The following is a 12625-nucleotide window of genomic DNA, read 5'->3' on the forward strand; positions in this document are numbered from 1 at the left end:
GAAGACAACAGGTTTTAATTTCTTCTCTCTCTCTCTCTCTCTCTCTCTCTCTCTCAAGATCTCCAGCATGAGATATTGCCCACAACTGCATGGAGGTTTCTGAAAAAGTTCAGAAGTGCGCACATTAGATTTAGTTACTTACAGCAAGTTCTATACCTTATTGTAAGTGGACCACTGAGTGTAAATTAGAATTAAGCACAGAACTGAATAAAAAATCATTACCCTTTTTTACATGATTTCAATATGTTGTATTTAAACAGTGATACCCACTATAGCTGCTGTCATGCCAGCACCTAACACCACTGGTTCACTGAGAAAAAACAAGAACTAAGCCTGTCTGGCTATAAATGGCTCTATTTATTAAGGAGATAAGGGCAACTCTGCTTCTGTTGCAAGAAGAAACTAAGTCAGAGAGCCATTTTAAGTACAGGAAGCTTTCAGAATTTACATCCATTTAACTTAACCCAGCATTAAGTTACCTTTATTCTAATCTCCATTGAGGACCTGCTAGTTTGGACTGAACTATGGGAGGGGGTAATCTGCAGTTCTTGGATCCAGACATGCTCCAGCTGTGACCCAGTAACACTGAAGGAGATGGAGTCAGGAGCCACCTGGAACTCCATTTCCTATGCTCCTTAGTGGCAACAGATGCTCTGCTCTGGCATTCAGTTCTTATGGAAGAGAAGTCTGTTGCTGCTGAAGCAGCGGTAGCTGGTGCTATCTTAAAAGTTTTTCAGTGACCTTCATTTATCTAGCTTTTCTTTTGAAGATAACCAGGCCTTAAATAAACCAATATCCATAGACATAGTCATTGAATATTTACAAAAGGCAAAAGAAAACAAAGCCCTAGGTCCGGCTGGGCTAGGAGAAGAATTTTATCAGTCCTTTAAAAACGAACTGGCTCTTATAGTTGCAGAATTGTTTAATGACTGCCTAGATAAGGATATCTTGTCTATAAGCTAGACTCGGGCACGAATAGTAATGATATTAAAGGAGGGGGGAAGCCCAGCTAAGGTGGATTTGTATAGGCCTAGCTCTCCATTGGGACCAGTAGGCCAGGAGATCATCCATAAGCATAATCAGAGCCAATGTCAGGCAGACTCCACTCTCCTAACTGGGTACAAATAAGAAGACGGGCAGGTGGGGGTTGGCTGAGAGCAGGTGGGGGTTGGCTGACTGGGCAGGTGGGTGTTGGCTGACTGAGGTTGGTGGGATAGTTTCCTCATGAACCAGACTCCTCTGTGCTGATGTGCTCTGCACCAGCTCTCCCTGATGCCAACGCCCTAATAGTAAATTTGGGCAATAGGGGAGCAGAAGGGGCAACCAACGTAGTGCTTTTCAGGTATGGTTGGATTCCAGCTCCCATCAGCTCCAGAAAGTATGGCCAATGATTAGGGATTATGGGAGATGAAGTCCAGCAACACCCCAAGGGCACCATATTGGCGACTCCTGCCCTAGTGAGTGCTCAGAGGGAGCTGAGGAACACTGAGCTCATCATGAGGTGAACCAGGTGGGAAAACAATGGTTTTTGTTGACACTTTTCCAAGAAGTTCCAGGAGCACTTAAACTCTGAAAAAGTAACCAGGGAACTGACGTTTTTTCATCCTCAGTGTTTCATGGGAAAATGATACTAAGAAAATAGCGGTTTTTTAAAAAAATATATACCACTTCCTCCTCAGTTTAATAAAGATAATTGCAAGTGTTCAAGAAGGAACACAGGGCTACATTGTTGTGCTCTGTACACTTGACAAACATCACCACCACCACCACAAAAAGAACAAATCTTCTATGTCTCCGGCAAACAAATGACAAGATATAATGAGTATGTATATTGACAGCATGAAGGTAATAATTACACATCTCCATTTTCTCTCAGAACTCGCCAACCTCAAACTAGCCACAATCTAGGCACCAGATTGTGCAGGGGAAAATTTTTGAAAGATGGGGGGGGAAAGGAGAGGGAATGAACTACATGAGGTTGGCTACAAATTGCTATTTTCTTCCAGACCAAGATAATCTAGTTATTTGATAAGATAGTTGGTGTGGCAGATGTATGAACTGAATAGGGTTGCTTCCAGGATAGTGATAGTGGATCTGCATTCATGAAATGGAATTTTCAAGAATTTTCTTTTGGGTGCAGGCCCTGAGAAACTGCTCCTGAAGACAGGGCACATTTTTACATGTAACTCTGTATTTTTGTAATATTTTGTCTCAGTTGCCTGTTGTTGCTTCAGTTCCCTGCACACCGCTTAGAGGTATTTGTAATATATTAAGCAGTATAGAAATTAAATCAATGCTTTGGAGGTTAACTGACATTTCAACATGGTTGTGCAAACATGGCTTGGATTGCCAAACAACAACAACAACAACTTGGGACTGGCAAAACAAAATTCTCAATAAAGTGAGCACAGTCATGGCTCTTTCCTTCTACGCTCCTCTTAGAAACAGATCTCAGAGTCTAAGCCTATGATTCCACTCTCCCAGCCTCTGCCAAGAGCCTTTTATCCTTTTATCAGGTACATCAGGCTTTCAGGCTGAGCAGAGGATAAGAGTAGGAAAAAAGGGACCCTATATAATTCTTCCCTGCTCTAACCTGGCTTTCCCCCTGAGAGACAAAAGATATAGCTCTCTGGGCTTGTGATGCCAATTTTGAACAGGGAAATTGCCAGGAAGGAAAGAGTTCTGCAGTCCCTGCCTGTTTCACCCCAAGAGACTTTTCCTACTCAACCCAAAGCGTCCTGCAGCCGCTATACCCCCAAAAAGCGAGCCTTTGTGGGCAGGGTGGGAGGCAACATTAAACTAGACATGTAAGGTGTGCTTCTAGCAGTAAAGTTCGGCAAAATCCGAGCCCCATGACCATCCCTTTGTTCATGACAGTTCTAGCAGATTTATCTCTCGGAGCAGCTCTTCAACTGATTGCAACTGAATAAAAAGGTTATTGTTTATTGTTCGAGATTTCTTAAGAGGGACTGGCAAGGGACGCGGGACTCCTGAGTGGGCTGTGCAGCAACAAACAACTTCAAGTTTTGTCATGCCGTGAAGAGTGTACAAGGGAGGCTTTGGCTAGGCGCTTGTTCTTCTGCCAAACACTAATGAGTTTTACCTTTTCCCCCATTGGGGTTTGTGCCGCGGCTTGATCTGAAAACAGACACACCTTCAACAAAGAGCAACATTGCCTCCTCACATAATTGTTGCAGGCTACACTTCACCTGCTGTTCACAATGGAGCTTCTTTCTGCTAAGATCAGCTGGACATGAAAGGGCAACTGGCAATTTGAGTGTGGCGCTGAGAAACACTGGCCAAGGACATTCTCACACTGCATGGACAGATCTTAATTTTTAAGAAAGAGCCATGATGCTGGTTCCTAGTAATTCACAAGCCATTGAAAGTGAAAGAGACTTTAGGCTGCGGCGACTCCTTGTTTTCCATTTACCGTATTTTTTGCCCCATAGGACGTACCGGCCCATAGGACGCATCAGGTTTTTTGGGGGGGAAATAAAGGGGAAAAAATTATTTCCCCCCCAGGCGCTTGCGGGGCAGGCAGTGGGGAGAAGCGCTCTTCTCCCCGCCGCCCGCCTTCAGATCAGGTCCGGGGACAGCGGGGAGACGCGCTGCGCCTCCCCGCTGTCCCCGGAGCTTGCGGGGCTGGCGGCAGGGTCTCCCCGCTGTCAGCCTCCAAACCACTTCGGGAGACAGCGGGATGGTGGCGTTCCACCTCCCTCTGTCCCCCGACCTTGTGGGGATAGCACTGGGGCTCTCCTGAAGCCTGGAGAGCGAGAGGGGTCGGACCCCTCTCGCTCTCCAGACTTCAGTGAAAGTCTGCATTCGCCCCATAGGATGCACACACATTTCCCCTTCATTTTTGGAGGGGAAAAAGTGCGTCCTATAGGGCGAAAAATACAGTATACATTAGAGTACCTGAACAAAATAATGTCAAACTGTGATCCTATGCATACTTGTTATCCATGCTATTTTTCTAGAAAAAGAGGTAGTGGAAGTCACCCTGAACGCTTCCCTTGTAGTAGTAGTAGTAGTAGTGGTAGTAGTAGTAGTAATAATAATAATAATAATAATAATAATAATAATAATAATTTATACCCCACCCATCTGGCTGGGTTTCTCTAGCCACTCTGGGTGGCTTCCAATAGAATATTAAAATACAATAACCTATTAAACATTAAAAGCTTCCCTAAACAGGGCAGCCTTCGGATGTCTTCTAAAAGTCAGATCGTTGTTGTTCTCTTTGACATCTGGTGGGAGGGCATTCCACAGGGCGGGTGCCACGACCGAGAAGGCCCTCTGCCTGGTTCCCTGTAACTTGGCTTCTCGTAGTGAGGGAACCGCCAGAAGGCACTCAACACTGGACCTCAGTGTCCGGGCAGAACGATGGGGGTGCAGACGCTCCTTCAGGTATACTGGACCGAGGCTGTTGTTGTCTTATAATGGCAATGTCGCCCACCTGAGAGGTGTCGAACTCAGTTCCAGCGAATTCCGGCTTAAAAAAAGCTCTGCTTTGTTATTATTAATTATATTTCTATACTGCCCTTCATTCAAAGATCACAGGATGCTTTACAATAGAAAAACACAAAAATGCATATGAACAAAAACAATGACCTCCATCCCACTACAGTTTAAAAGGCCATAGATTGTTTCCTTAGCCAAAGGCCTGGGAGAAGAGGGATGCTTTTGCCTGGTGCCTAAAGATATGCAATGAAGGTGCCTGAGGAGCCTCTTCTGAAGCAAACCAATGAGACCTATTTCTGAGTCAACGCACATAGGATTGTGCTGCAAGCCAGCAGCTTGTAGATCTCAGGTGCGACTGTTTCACCCATTTCTTTCGCTTCAGAATGTACACAAGGAATCACAGAAGAAGCTGCATGTGAAAACAGCAAACTCTTAGCTTACATATTTTTATATTGTTCAGATAACAGGGCAAATATGGCAGCCAGGTAAGCTACTGTAGTGTAGGGGGCAGAACACTGGATGAGGACTGGAGTGATCAGGGTTCAAGTCCCCACTGAGGCATGAAAATAATTGGGCGGGTCATCGCCTATCAACTCACAGCTAGGGAAGCTGTGGCCCTCCAGATTTTGCTAGACTTCAAGTCCCATCAGCCTCAGTCAGCATGGCCAATGATCAGGGATGATGGGAACTGTAGTCCAACAACATCTGGAAGGACATGGGTTCTCCGTCTTCACATAACCCAAAATCTGCCTTGAACGAGAGGAGGGACAAGGCTATAAAAGTTTAATGTTTATGAATAAATATTTTTTTAAAAAAATACAGGGTTGTTTTTTTAATACTCCTACTTATCTGGGCTATTGTATGAATAAAATGGGATCTTTGTACTCCTTTGAGAAAGGGTAGAAAGTTTTAAAGAATCCTACAATTATTCACAACGTCAAGTTTGGTGGGAAGTGAGGATTCTAAATACTTAGAAATTAGCTTTGTATCACCCAAACCCATAGGGGGCATAGGGACATTATAAAATTTTATCAGTTATAGACCATTTTATATTGGCCTTAGTTAGTCTTGGGCTTTCCCCAAAGAATTCTGGGAGCTGCCGTCTGGTGAGGTTATTAAGAATGTTCTATGATATCCTTAGCTCTCCACACAGAAATAGTTTCCTTTGGAGAAGGACTTGAATGGCTAAATTTGGTTTAAGGGCCGAAGTGTTGATGTGCCATTAGTCCTTATGTGAGACAAATACTGAGCTGAAGACACAAGTGCCAATTAATCAGCCGCTGCAGGAACTTGTAATTAGCAACTAATTCCAGAATGCCTTTGCTTGCCACAGCCTCAGCTCCCCCTCTCATTGTGAGGAGACTCCTTTCATGGATTCATTAGAACAGTCACTCCTTCACAGGGGAGGAAGTGAGAGAATTTCTTTCATGTTCCACCTCCCTGTTCCTCTACCGTCTTGTTTAGTTTTCAAGAAGGCAGGTTTTTTCTTTGCTAAGCTAAAAAGTCTGAGGTCCCTGGTTCCAAAAATGACCCACTAAAAGGAAGCAATGAAAACTCTCTGAAAGAACACGATTTCTAAATGCACAGGACACACAAAACATGATTATGCTCAGGTCAACTAAGAAGATGTAGCTTGAAGTCTGACTATACGTACATCAGGAAGAACTTTCTGACGGTAAGAGCTGTTCGACAGTGAAACTGTCTCCCTCAGGAGGTTGTGGACTCTCCCAGAGGTTGGATGGCCACCTGTCATGTATGATCTAGTTCAGGCATGGCCAAACATGGCCCTCCAGCTGTTTTGGGACTACAGTTCCCATTAACCCTGACCACTGGTCCTGTTAGCTAGGGATGATGGGAGTTGTAGTCCTAAAACAGCTGGAGGGCCAAGTTTGGCCATTCCTGATCTAGTTGATTGAAGGCTTGGAAAGGATGATCTTTGGGATCCCTTCCAACTCTTTAATTCCATGATGCCATGATCCGTGCAAAGCACATGCCAGACTAACTGCATTTCAGTCCATCTCTACACCATCTAACATTGTGGGAGAGGAATGCTACCGTGTCAACAGGACTTGCAAATGTTTTAGGCACGCATTAGCGATCGTGCCTCACCATGTCCTGGAAAAATCTTTGAACGAAAGGACGACCAGGAGATGTTTTATGATTTTGTCATATGCCAGCAATGAAGCAGCCAACACACATCAGCCTGTAATAATTCATCGGATTACTGCTATGTAAACAAAAATGAAAGGGAATTTCCTCGCAATACATTCTTGCTCTCCAGAGGGAGGATGACAGTCATTAGCCTCTCTGGATAGTCCATTTTGTTTAGGCAGAGGGTCAGCCAGGTTTTTGTCAGGCTTTGGACAAAGGTCAGGCTCTGGGCAGTTGTGTTCTGGGACTTTGGGGAAGCTAGCTGTCAGTCTCCATGAGGCTATATTCCAGCCACGCAAAATTCAGGAGTTTCTAGGCATATAACGTCTTTCCACCCCCTTCTAGGTAATCAAGGCATTATCCCAGTCAGGGCTGGATTTAAGTCAGGGGTCCCTTTACCTTTTTAAGTTACTGAAGGTAATGGAGCCCTTTATATGTCCAGCTGTCCTTTGTCAACAACAAATTGTCACTGTTTTTTGTGTTGAATATATGTTATATAGTTATTTATGGACCTAATAGGTATCTAAATCCATTTGCACATGCAGAATGTAGGCACCCTATACAGTGATACCACGGGTTACAGACACTTCAGGTTACATACGCTTCAGGTTACAGACTCCGCTAATCCAGAAATAGTACCTCGGGTTAAGAACTTTGCTTCAGGATGAGAACAGAAATTGTATTCTGGCGGCGCGGCGGCAGCAGGAGGCCCCATTAGCTAAGTGGTGCTTCAGGTTAAGAACAGTTTCAGGTTAAGAACAGACCTCCGGAAAGAATTAAGTACTTAACCTGAGGTACCACTATATAGAAATAAGCAAACCAGTGATATTTTAGGGAGCAGGCTAGCAGGTGGGTCCCATTACTTACATCATTACTTACAAAAAAACAATTTTGCTGCATGTAGATTTTATTTGAATTTCATCTTATATTTTGGAAATGTACATCCAGTTTTTTCCCTTTAATTTTTTTGCCCCCCCCCCCCCGAGACTGGGGCCCTAAGCTATAGCTTGTTTAGCTTATTCGTAAATCCGGCATTGATCCTAGTTCAAGAACATAAGATGGACCTGCTGGATCAGGCCAATGCCCTCTCTAGAATCATAGAATTGTAGAGTTGGAATGGGCCTCCGAGGTTGATGATTTATTATTTATTTTATTTATTGAATTTACATGCCGCCCTATACCCAGAGGCCTCAGGGCGGCTCACAGAACAAAACCAGAACACAAAACCGCAAAATATATAATTAAAATAAAAACAACAACCAAATAACTGCCCCCCCCATTTTAAAAGGGCATAGGATCATCTAGTTCAGGGATCAGCAAAGTTTTTCAGCAGGGGACCAGTCCACTGTCCCTCAGACCTTGTGGGGGGCCGGACTATATTTTGAAGAAAAAAATAATGAACGTATTCCTATGCCCTACAAATAATCTAGAGATGCATTTTAAATAAAAGGACACATTCTACTCATGTGAAAACACGCTGATGCCTGGACTGTTTGCAGGCCGGATTTATAGAATCATAGAGTTGGAAGAGACCACAAGGGCCATCGAGTCCAACCCCCTGCCAAGCAGGAAACACCATAGAGCACTCCTGATATATGGTTGTCAAGCCTCTGCTTAAAGTCTTCCAAAGAAGGAGACTCCACCACACTCCTTGGCAGCAAATTCCACTGTCGAACAGCTCTTACTGTCAGGAAGTTCTTCCTAATGTTTAGGTGGAATCTTCTTTCTTGTAGTTTGGATCCATTGCTCCGTGTCCGCTTCTCCGGAGCAGCAGAAAACAACCTTTCTCTCTCCTCTATGTGACATCCTTTTATATATTTGAACATGGCTATCATATCACCCCTTAACCTCCTCTTCTCCAGGCTAAACATGCCCAGCTCCCTTAACCGTTCCTCATAAGGCATCGTTTCCAGGCCTTTGACCATTTTGGTTGCCCTCCTCTGGACACGTTCCAGTTTGTTAGAAGGCGATTGGGCCGGATCTTAGTTTGCCTACCCATGATCTAGTCCAATCCCAGCCTCCTGTTCTCCTCACAGTGGCCGAAGAGATGCCTGTGGGAAAGCAGGATTCAAGGACAAGAGCCCTCTCCCCTTCTGTGGTTTCCAGCAACTCATATCCATAAGCATTGCTGTCTCTGGCTGTGGAGTCAGAGCATAGCCATCGAGGCTAGAAGCCATCAATAGCCCTCTCCGCCATGAATTTGTCAGAGACAAAGCCTAGCCAAGCAAAAACCCTCAAGGAGAAAAGGGCATGCGCGAGGGGCACGGCAACAAAATATAAATGTGAGGGGCTCGTCGCAATACAAATGCTTAAAATAAATTAATCAAATGAGATGAATGGGAAAGGATTTTGTCCAGTCCCCCAGTCCCAGGCCTGGCCACTGGAAGTCCTGATATGCTGCTGTAAAGGGCTTCCTTTTCCTCCGAGGAAATGAACAAGCTTGCCCTACGTCCAGCCCCGGGTGGGAGAGATGCCCTCATGTGGTGCCATTAGAGGACGGGAGTTTGGAAAACACATCCAGGGCTCCACTCAGCAGAAACATCAAGAGGGCCTCTGCATGGATCGTGGCTGGTTCACTGTATTTTGAGGTTAGTGAAGTAATATTTATTGAATTTATATACCACCGTATACCCGCAGGTCTCGGGGTAGTTCATAGAATAAAATACACTTTTCGCACCTAAGGATGGGGGGGGGGGTGTCCTTTGTAAGTCAACAGAATTACTGTGGTACCTCAGGTTACAGAAATAGTACCTTGGGTTAAGAACTTTGCTTCAGGATGAGAACAGAAATCATGCGGCAGCAGCGGGAGGCCCCATTAGCTAAAGTGGTACCTCAGGTTAAGAACAGTTTCAGGATAAGAACGGACCTCCAGAACAAATTAAGTTCGTAACCAGAGGTACCACTGTATCTAACTGTACCATCAGCTGAGAGAAAGGCATTGTTTGGGAGTAAACCCCAAGGAAAAACCCAAAGCTGCTGCCTTGAGGGACATATAAGGGAGAAGAAAAGGCTAAAGGGCAAACCCTACACAAATCCGGAACGCAGTTCCTGAGATGGTTAGATGGGCCTTGTATGCTTCCTTCCAGCAATTACTGCAGCCAAGCTGGTATCGAATGTATTGCGCTGCTTTCCTGTGGACCACATCATTGAGGCTGGGGTGGGGTGGGGGGTGATGTCATTTGGGCAGCCCAGGGCCTCCATACACACTGCCCAGGCTTGCACCCTGGGGGTGGGGGGGTCACTTTGGTGTTGCTAATGCAGCAAAAACAATGCAGGAGGTGGCAGTCATGAGTTATCAGTCTCTGCAGCTACAGTGGGCACTGTGATTCCCCAGCAGTTTGACTTGAAACTCGGAGGCACACTCCATTGTTTTTCAAGAAAGACGGATGCCAGCAACCATCACCGTCGGCAGAGGCGGAGCTAGCCGGGGCGAGCTGTGGGGGCGGGGCGGCAAGCATCCCACGGGGGTGGCATGGTGAGCATGGGGGTGCCGCCCACGATGAGCGTCTTGGGGGAGGACGAGCGTCCCAGGGTGGCGGCGCACCGATGTCATCCCCCCTCAGGGATGACACCCAGGGGGGACCACACACCCTGAAACCCCCTTCCTCCGCCGGTGCCCATCGGCTTTCATAGCTGCATGTAACCGGATTGCAGTCTAGGTGTGCAATCCACAAGCAGTGACAAGCACATTGATAGCGCTTGTGGTGCCGTGGTTAGAGTGCTGCACTAGGAACGAAGAGATCACAGTTCAAATCCCAAGGTCACTAAGTAGGCGACCTTGGGCCAGTCACAGGGTCTCAGGCTGACCTACTTCACAGGGAGGTTGTGAGGATAACACTTAGGAGGAGAACCACTTTGAGCTCCTTGGACGAACGGTGGGCTATAAATGCCATAAATAACATGAAATCTGCCACTGACTTCAACAGGATGGGAACGGCATCCTTAAGAGAAAACAAACCTACAGTAACTGATGTCCATTCTAAACTGGGTCTTGATTCTAACAAACCTTGAAGTCACACAGTCCTTACGGAACATCAAGCCTAATCACAGATCCGCTACTATCATTCAGCAGCCAGATTTGAGAGAAACTTCAGACGTCTCAAAAGCGTCAGAAAACGAGAAGGCTAATTAAGGACTCCAAAGGATTAACTGAAGGCATTTGGAAGGGTGGGAACCAGGCAAATCGAGTCTAGTACTCTGGAGCCGAGAAAGCTAAACCTCCCCTAATTCCTTGGGGTCTACCATACCCAATGCCCCTGAATCCCTGCAAACTGACAGGCTTGTTATTGTAGCTAATATTAACAATTATCCTGCGGAAGAAAGATTTATTGTGCTACTTTTGTGCTCTGTGGCGCCAGAGTTATGTCCTAAACCAAGAAACAAGATAAAATTTCTCCCTACAGAGGTGCCTGAGAAAAGGTGGAGCCGTGACTCACACTGGAATCAGCTTACCGTGATAATGCCAGGTAAATACATATTCGGTAGAAAAAAACTTGTCCTTTGACAGTTGATGAAACACGCTTTGGAATACCTGGAGGCAAAAACGACTCTCACCTTCCCCCCTCCCCCCCTCCCAAATGCTTGTTCATCTGCATACTTTTTGTACTTGGGAACTAAAAAAAGTTGTAAAGATGCTGGCGATATCCACAAGCATTGCAGGTGTATTGAAATGACTCCAGAGCAGAAGACGCACTGCAGCAGGGGTAGCCAATGTTGTGCTCTTCGGATGTTTTGTACTACAACTCTCACCAGACCCATCCAGCATGGCCAATGATGATGGAAGTGGTAGCCCACAACATTCGGAGGGCAACACACCAAGTACTCCTGCAATGCCAATTCCAGGCTGGGAAGCCTTGCTTACCTTGCCAGCTATTGTTTGTTTATTCCAACCATTTTTATCTTGCTCTTCAGCCAAAGAAGGCCCCCAACGCTGCTTGCCAACAAGATAGGGCACGGTTCCATCTTCCATGTGACAGTCCTTCAGATATTTGAAGATGGCTACCGTATCACCACTCGGTCTTCTCTTCTCCAGGCTAAACAAATCCAACTTTCTCAACTGTTTTTCATAAGGCTTGGTTCCCAGACCCTTGGCTGCCCTCCTTTGCACATGTTCCAGTTTTTCAATATCCTTCTTAAATTATGGTGCCCAGAACTGGACACAGCAGTCCAGGTGCGGTCTGACCAAGGCAGGATAGAATTGTTCTACTGCTTCCCTTGATATGGACACTAGACTTCTGTTGATGGAGCTTAGAATAGCATTAGCTTCTTTTGCTGCAGCATCACACTGTTAACTCATGGCTAAGCCTGTGGTCTACTAAGACCCCTAGATCCTTTTCACATGTACTGATGTACTGATGTCAAGTCATATGTTCCCCACCCTGGGAAACATGGGGAAGGGGAGCACCACGTACACCACTTTGAGCTTGGAAGAAAGGTGTGATAAAAATAAAATAACTCTTTCAATTCCAACTGCTCATTGCAAGAATTCTGCACCTAAGAAACAAGCCCTACTTTGTTTCCCCACCTTCCCTCCTCATCTGTTTCCTGTCGTGTCTTTTAGATAGTAAGCCCGAGTACAGGGACTGCCTAATCCAGGGGCTGGCAAACTAAGGTCCTTGGGCCAGATGTGGCCCGCCAGGCTTGTAAACCCTGCCACCCACTCGGTCAGTCCCTGCACACTGCGGATGCCTCGCTGCATGGGGGCTGACTTCTGCGACACTGGCACGGCTTCTGGGTGGGCGGCAATGTTGGCAAGGCTTCGGATTGGCTGCAGGAAGCTCCTGCAGCCAATCTGAAGCCTCACCACCCGCAGCTGAGGTAAACCTGGCACGGCCATGGATGGAGAGGCTGGCAGGCTGATGGAGCAGCTGCTGCTCATCAACACTGGTGAGCGGGCGGTGCCGAGACGTGCTCCTGAGTGCGTTCTTCCTCCAGGTCCGGAGGCAGCTGCGGGACTGGCTTGCAGGGTATTTATATTTTTCAAAATATAGTCCGGCCCCCCCACAAGGTC

This window comes from Podarcis vaucheri (assembly GCF_965113315.1).
Source record: "Podarcis vaucheri genome assembly, chromosome: 9".
NCBI lineage: Eukaryota > Metazoa > Chordata > Lepidosauria > Squamata > Lacertidae > Podarcis > Podarcis vaucheri.